Raw genomic sequence first — 8,721 nt, 5'->3', positions numbered from 1 at the left:
TGAGGATTGAAGAATGAGGATTGGGTATTGAGCAGTGACGAATTAGGATTGAGGATTGAGGATTGAGGATTGCAGATTGAGTATTGAGGATTGAAGATTGAGGATTGAGGATTGAGGATTGAGGATTGAGGACTGAGGATTGAGGATTGAGGATTGAAGATTGAGTATTGAAGATTGAGGATTGGGGATTGAGGATTGAGGATTAAGGATTGATGATTGAGGATTGAGGATTGAGGATTGATGATTGAGGATTGGGAATTGAGGATTGACCATTGAGGATTGAGTATTGAGGATTGAGAATTGAGGATTTAGCATTGAAGATTGAGAATTGAGGATTGAGGATTGAGGATTGAGGATTTAGGATTGAGTATTGAAGATTGAGCACTGAGTGTTGAGGGTTGAGTGATGAGAATTGATGTTTGCGATTGAGATTTGAAGATTGAAGATTGGGGATTGAGTATTGAAAACTGTGAATTGGGTATATTCTATTGAGGATTGAGGACTGAGGATTGAGGATTGAGAATTGAAGATTGAGGATTGGGTATTGCGGATTGAACATTGAGGACTGAGGATTGACGACTGAGGATGGAGGTTCGACGATCGAGGATTGAGGATTGAGGTTTGAGGATTGAAGATTGAGGATTGGGGACTGAGTATTGAAGATTGAGGATTGAGGATTGAGGATTGAGGATTGGGGATTGAGGATTGAGGATTGAAGATTTAGTATAGAGGATTGAAGATTGAGAATTGAGGACTGAGGATTGAACATAAAGGACTGAGTGTCGAGGGATGAGTGATGTGAATTGATGTTTGTGGATAGAGATCTGAAGATTGCGGATTGAGTATTGAGTTTTGAAATCTGTGAATTGGTGATATTCTATTGAGGATTGAGGATTGACAACTGAATGTTGAGGACTGAGGGCTGAAGATTGACGATTCAGGATTGAGGATTCAGGATTGGGGTTTGGGGACTGAGGATTGAGGATTGAGGATTGAGGATTGAGGATTGAGGATTGAGGATTGAGGATTGAGGATTGAGGATTGTGTATTGAGGTTTGAGGATTGAGGATTGAGGATTGAGGATTGAGGATTGGGGACTGAGGATTGAAGGTTGAATATTGATGATTGAAGATTGAGGATTGAGGATTGAGGGTTGTAGATTGAGGACGAGGACTGAGGGTTGGGTATTAATGCTTGAGGTCTGAGGATTGCGGATTGCGAATTGAGGACTGAGGATTGAGGATTGAAGATTGAGGATTTGGTATTGAGGATTGAAGAATGAGTACTGAGGAGTGAGGGTTGAGGATTGAGGATTGAAGATTGAGTATGCAGGATTGGAGTTTGACGATTGAGGATCGAGGATTGAGGATTGTGGATTGAGGATTGAGGATTGAGGATTGAGGATTGAAGATTGAGTATTGAGGATTGAAGATTGAGGATTGAGGATTGAGTATTGAGGATTGGGGATTGAAGATTGAGGATTGGGTACTGAGTGTTGAGCGTTGAGTGATGAGAATTGATGATGGTGGATTGAGATTTGTAGATTGAAGATTGGGGATTGAGTGTTGAAAACTGTGAATTGGGTATATTCTATTGAGGATTGGGAACCGACAATTAATTGTTGAGGACTGAGGGCTGAACATTGAGGATTCAGGATTGAGGATTCAGGATTGAGGTTTGAGGACTGAGGATTGAGGATTGAGGATTGAGGATTGAGGAATGAGGATTGAGGGTTGAGGGTTGTGGATTGCGGACGAGGACAGAGGGTTGAGTATTGATGTTTGAGGTCTGAGGATTGAGGATTGAGGATTGAGAATTGAGGATTGAGGATAGAGGATTGAAGATTGAGGACTGGGTGTTGAGGATTGAAGAATGAGGATTGAGGATTGAGGATTGAAGATTGAGGGTTGAAGATTGAGTATTGAGGATTGAAGATCGAGGATTGAGGATTGAGGATTGAGGATTGAGGATTGAGGATTGAGGATTGAGGATTGAAGATTGAGTATTGAGGATTGAAGATTGAGGAATGGGGTTTGAGGATTGAGGATTGAGGTTTGAGGATTGAGGATTGAGGACTGAATGTGGAATATTGATGATCGAAGATTGAAGATTGAGGATTGAGGATTGAGGATTGAGGATTGAGGACTGAGGATTGAGGATTGAGAATTGAAGTTTGAGGATTGGGTATTGCGGATTGAACGTTGAGGATTGAGGATTGAGGACTGAGGATTGAGGTTCGAGGATCGAGGATTGAGGATTGAGGATTGAGGATTGAAGATTGAGGATTGGGGACTGAGTATTGAAGATTGAGGATTGAGGATTGACGAATGAGGATTGAGGATTGAGGATTGAGGATTGAAGATTCAGTATTGAGGATTGAAGATTTAGAATTGAGGATTGAGGATTGAACATAAAGGACTGAGTGTCGAGGGATGAGTGATGTGAATTGATGTTTGTGGATAGAGATCTGAAGATTGCAGATTGACTATTGAGTTTTGAAATCTGTGAATTGGTCATATTCTATTGAGGATTGAGGATTGACAACTGATTGTTGAGGACTGAGGGCTGAAGATTGAGGATTCAGGATTGAGGATCCAGGATTGAGGTTTGGGCACTGAGGATTGAGGATTGAGGATTGAGGATTGAGGATTGAGTATTGAGGATTGAGGATTGAGGATTGAGGATTGGGTATTGAGGTTTCAGGATTGAGGATTGGGGATTGAGGATTGAGGATTATGGATTGAGGATTGAAAGTTGAATATTGATGATTGATGATTGAAGATTGAGGATTGAGGGTTGTAGATTGAGGACGAGGACTGAGGGTTGGGTATTAATGCTTGAGGTCTGAGGATTGAGGGTTGCGAATTGAGGACAGAGGATTGAGGATTGGCGATTGAGGATTTGGTATTGATGACTGAAGAATGAGGACTGAGGAGTGAGGGTTGAGGATTGAGTATTGAAGATTGAGTATTCAGGATTGGAGATTGACGATTGACGATTGAGGATTGAGGATTGAGGATTGGGGATTGAGGATTGAGGATTGAGGATTGAGGATTGAAGATTGAGTATTGAGGATTGAAGATTGAGGATTGAAGATTGAGGATTGAGGATTGGGGATTGAAGATTGAGGATTGGGGACTGAGTGTTGAGCGTCGAGTGATGAGAATTGATGTTTGTGGATTGTGATTTGAAGATTGAAGAACGGGGATTGAGTATTGAAAACTGTGAATTGAGGATATTCTATTGAGGATTGAGGATTGACAATTGATTGTTGAGGACTGAGTGCTGAAGATTGAGGATTCAGGATTGAGGATACGGTATTGTGGTTTCAGGACTGAGGATTGAGGGTTGAGGATTGAGGATTGAGGATTGAGGATTTGGGATTGAGGATTGAGGATTGAGGATTGAGGATTGAGGATTGAGGATTGAGTATTGAAGATTGAGTATTGAGGATTGAAGATTGAGGATTGAGGATTGAGGATTGAGGATTGAGAATTGATGATTGAAGATTGAGGTTTGAAGATTGAGGATTGTGTATTGAGGAGTGACGAATTAGGATTGAGGATTGTGTATTGAGGAGTGACGAATTAGGATTGAGGATTGAGGATTGAGGATTGCAGATTGAGTATTGAGGATTGAAGATTGAGGATTGAGGATTGAGGATTGTGGATTGAGGACTGAGGATTGAGGTTTGAGAATTGAAGATTGAGGATTGGGTATTGCGGATTGAACATTGAGGACTGAGGATTGACGACTGAGGATTGAGGTTCGAGGATCGAGGATTGAGGATTGAGGTTTGAGGATTGAAGATTGAGGATTGGGGACTGAGTATTGAAGATTGAGGATTGAGGATTGAGGATTGAGGATTGAGGATTGAGGATTGAGGATTGAGGATTGAAGATTCAGTATTGAGGATTGAAGATTGAGAATTGAGGACTGAGGATTGAACATAAAGGACTGAGTGTCGAGGGATGAGTGATGTGAATTGATGTTTGTGGATAGAGATCTGAAGATTGCGGATTGAGCATTGAGTTTTGAAATCTGTGAATTGGTGATATTCTATTGAGGATTAAGGATTGACAACTGATTGTTGAGGACTGAGGGCTGAAGATTGTCGATTCAGGATTGAGGATTCAGGATTGAGGTTTGGGGACTGAGGATTGAGGATTGAGGATTGAGGATTGAGGATTGAGGATTGAGGATCGAGGATTGAGGATTGAGCATTGGGTATTGAGGTTTGAGGATTGAGGATTGAGGATTGAGTATTGAGGATTGGGGACTGAGGATTGAAGGTTGAATATTGATGATTGAATATTGAGGATTGAGGATTGAGGGTTGTAGATTGAGGACGAGGACTGAGGGTTGGGTATTAATGCTTGAGGTCTGAGGGTTGCGGATTGCGAATTGAGGACTGAGGATTGAGGATTGAAGATTGAGGATTTGGTATTGAGGATTGAAGAATGAGGACTGAGGAGTGAGGGTTGAGGATTGAGGATTGAAGATTGAGTATGCAGGATTGGAGATTGACGATTGAGGATTGAGGATTGAGGATTGTGGATTGAGGATTGAGGATTGAGGATTGAGGATTGAAGATTGAGTATTGAGGATTGAAGATTGAGGATTGAGGATAGAGGATTGAGGATTGGGGATTGAAGATTGAGGATTGAGGACTGAGGATTGAGGATTGAGGGTTGTAGATTGAGGACGAGGACTGAGGGTTGGGTATTAATGCTTGAGGTCTGAGGATTGCGGATTGCGAATTGAGGACTGAGGATTGAGGATTGAAGATTGAGGATTTGGTATTGAGGATTGAAGAATGAGGACTGAGTATTGAGGATTGAGGATTGAGGATTGAAGATTGAGTATTGAGGATTGAAAATTGAGGATTGATGATTGAGGATTGAGGATTGAGGATTGAAGATTGAGGATTGGGGACGGAGTGTTGAGCGTTGAGTGATGAGAATTGACGTTTGCGGATTGAGATTTGAAAATTGAAGATTGCGGATTGAGTATTGAAAACTGCGAATTCGGTATATTCTATTGAGGATTGAGGACTGACAATTGATTGTTGAGGAATGAGGGATGAAGATTGAGGATACAGGATCGAGGATTCAGGTTGAGGTTTGAGGACTGAGGATTGAGGATTGAGGATTGAGGATTGAGGATTGAGGATTGAAGATTGTGGACTGGGTGTTGAGGATTGAAGGATGAGGATTGAGGATTGAGGATTGAAGATTGAGGGTTGAAGATTGAGTATTGAGGATTGAAGATTGAGGATGTAGGATTGAGGATTGAAGATTGAGGACTGAGTGTTGAGGGTTGAGTGATGAGAATTGATGTTTGTGTATTGAGATTTGAAGAGTGAAGAATTGGGATTGAGTATTGAAAACTGTGAATTGAGGATATTCTATTGAGGATTGAGGATTGTCAATTGATTGTTGAGGACTGAGTGCTGAAGATTGAGGATTCAGGATTGAGGATTCGGTATTGAGGTTTCACGACTGAGGATTGAGGGTTGAGGATTGAGGATTGAGGATTGAGGATTTGGGATTGAGGATTGAGGATTGAGGATTGAGGATTGAGGATTGAGGATTGAGTATTGAAGATTGAGTATTGAGGATTGAAGATTGAGGATTGAGGATTGAGGATTGAGTATTGAGAATTGAGGATTGAGGATTGAGGATTGAAGAATGAGGATTGGGTATTGAGCAGTGACGAATTAGGATTGAGGATTGAGGATTGAGGATTGCAGATTGAGTATTGAGGATTGAAGATTGAGGATTGAGGATTGAGGATTGAGGATTGAGGACTGAGGATTGAGGATTGAGGATTGAAGATTGAGTATTGAAGATTGAGGATTGGGGATTGAGGATTGAGGATTAAGGATTGATGATTGAGGATTGAGGATTGAGGATTGATGATTGAGGATTGGGAATTGAGGATTGACCATTGAGGATTGAGTATTGAGGATTGAGAATTGAGGATTTAGCATTGAAGATTGAGAATTGAGGATTGAGGATTGAGGATTGAGGATTTAGGATTGAGTATTGAAGATTGAGCACTGAGTGTTGAGGGTTGAGTGATGAGAATTGATGTTTGCGATTGAGATTTGAAGATTGAAGATTGGGGATTGAGTATTGAAAACTGTGAATTGGGTATATTCTATTGAGGATTGAGGACTGAGGATTGAGGATTGAGAATTGAAGATTGAGGATTGGGTATTGCGGATTGAACATTGAGGACTGAGGATTGACGACTGAGGATGGAGGTTCGACGATCGAGGATTGAGGATTGAGGTTTGAGGATTGAAGATTGAGGATTGGAGACTGAGTATTGAAGATTGAGGATTGAGGATTGAGGATTGAGGATTGGGGATTGAGGATTGAGGATTGAAAATTTAGTATAGAGGATTGAAGATTGAGAATTGAGGACTGAGGATTGAACATAAAGGACTGAGTGTCGAGGGATGAGTGATGTGAATTGATGTTTGTGGATAAAGATCTGAAGATTGCGGATTGAGTATTGAGTTTTGAAATCTGTGAATTGGTGATATTCTATTGAGGATTGAGGATTGACAACTGAATGTTGAGGACTGAGGGCTGAAGATTGACGATTCAGGATTGAGGATTCAGGATTGAGGTTTGGGGACTGAGGATTGAGGATTGAGGATTGAGGATTGAGGATTGAGGATTGAGGATTGAGGATTGAGGATTGAGGATTGTGTATTGAGGTTTGAGGATTGAGGATTGAGGATTGAGGATTGAGGATTGGGGACTGAGGATTGAAGGTTGAATATTGATGATTGAAGATTGAGGATTGAGGATTGAGGGTTGTAGATTGAGGACGAGGACTGAGGGTTGGGTATTAATGCTTGAGGTCTGAGGATTGCGGATTGCGAATTGAGGACTGAGGATTGAGGATTGAAGATTGAGGATTTGGTATTGAGGATTGAAGAATGAGGACTGAGGAGTGAGGGTTGAGGATTGAGGATTGAAGATTGAGTATGCAGGATTGGAGTTTGACGATTGAGGATTGAGGATTGAGGATTGTGGATTGAGGATTGAGGATTGAGGATTGAGGATTGAAGATTGAGTATTGAGGATTGAAGATTGAGGATTGAGGATTGAGTATTGAGGATTGGGGATTGAAGATTGAGGATTGGGTACTGAGTGTTGAGCGTTGAGTGATGAGAATTGATGTTTGTGGATTGAGATTTGTAGATTGAAGATTGGGGATTGAGTGTTGAAAACTGTGAATTGGGTATATTCTATTGAGGATTGGGAACCGACAATTGATTGTTGAGGACTGAGGGCTGAACATTGAGGATTCAGGATTGAGGATTCAGGATTGAGGTTTGAGGACTGAGGATTGAGGATTGAGGATTGAGGATTGAGGAATGAGGATTGAGGGTTGAGGGTTGTGGATTGCGGACGAGGACAGAGGGTTGAGTATTGATGTTTGAGGTCTGAGGATTGAGGATTGAGGATTGAGAATTGAGGATTGAGGATAGAGGATTGAAGATTGAGGACTGGGTGTTGAGGATTGAAGAATGAGGATTGAGGATTGAGGATTGAAGATTGAGGGTTGAAGATTGAGTATTGAGGATTGAAGATCGAGGATTGAGGATTGAGGATTGAGGATTGAGGATTGAGGATTGAGGATTGAGGATTGAAGATTGAGTATTGAGGATTGAAGATTGAGGAATGGGGTTTGAGGATTGAGGATTGAGGTTTGAGGATTGAGGATTGACGATTGAAGATTGAGGATTGGGTATTGCGGATTGAACATTGAGGATTGAGGATTGAGGATGGAGGATTGGGGATTGAGGACTGAATGTGGAATATTGATGATCGAAGATTGAAGATTGAGGATTGAGGATTGAGGATTGAGGATTGAGGACTGAGGATTGAGGATTGAGAATTGAAGTTTGAGGATTGGGTATTGCGGATTGAACGTTGAGGATTGAGGATTGAGGACTGAGGATTGAGGTTCGAGGATCGAGGATTGAGGATTGAGGATTGAGGATTGAAGATTGAGGATTGGGGACTGAGTATTGAAGATTGAGGATTGAGGATTGACGAATGAGGATTGAGGATTGAGGATTGAGGATTGAAGATTCAGTATTGAGGATTGAAGATTTAGAATTGAGGATTGAGGATTGAACATAAAGGACTGAGTGTCGAGGGATGAGTGATGTGAATTGATGTTTGTGGATAGAGATCTGAAGATTGCAGATTGACTATTGAGTTTTGAAATCTGTGAATTGGTCATATTCTATTGAGGATTGAGGATTGACAACTGATTGTTGAGGACTGAGGGCTGAAGATTGAGGATTCAGGATTGAGGATCCAGGATTGAGGTTTGGGCACTGAGGATTGAGGATTGAGGATTGAGGATTGAGGATTGAGTATTGAGGATTGAGGATTGAGGATTGAGGATTGGGTATTGAGGTTTCAGGATTGAGGATTGGGGATTGAGGATTGAGGATTATGGATTGAGGATTGAAAGTTGAATATTGATGATTGATGATTGAGGATTGAGGATTGAGGGTTGTAGATTGAGGACGAGGACTGAGGGTTGGGTATTAATGCTTGAGGTCTGAGGATTGAGGGTTGCGAATTGAGGACAGAGGATTGAGGATTGGCGATTGAGGATTTGGTATTGATGACTGAAGAATGAGGACTGAGGAGTGAGGGTTGAGGATTGAGTATTGAAGATTGA

This window comes from Calliopsis andreniformis, unplaced genomic scaffold (genome assembly GCF_051401765.1).
Source record: "Calliopsis andreniformis isolate RMS-2024a unplaced genomic scaffold, iyCalAndr_principal scaffold0035, whole genome shotgun sequence".
In the NCBI taxonomy this organism is placed as follows: domain Eukaryota; kingdom Metazoa; phylum Arthropoda; class Insecta; order Hymenoptera; family Andrenidae; genus Calliopsis; species Calliopsis andreniformis.
The sequence above is the reverse complement of the archived record's forward strand: the minus strand, read 5'-3'. Positions refer to the sequence as shown.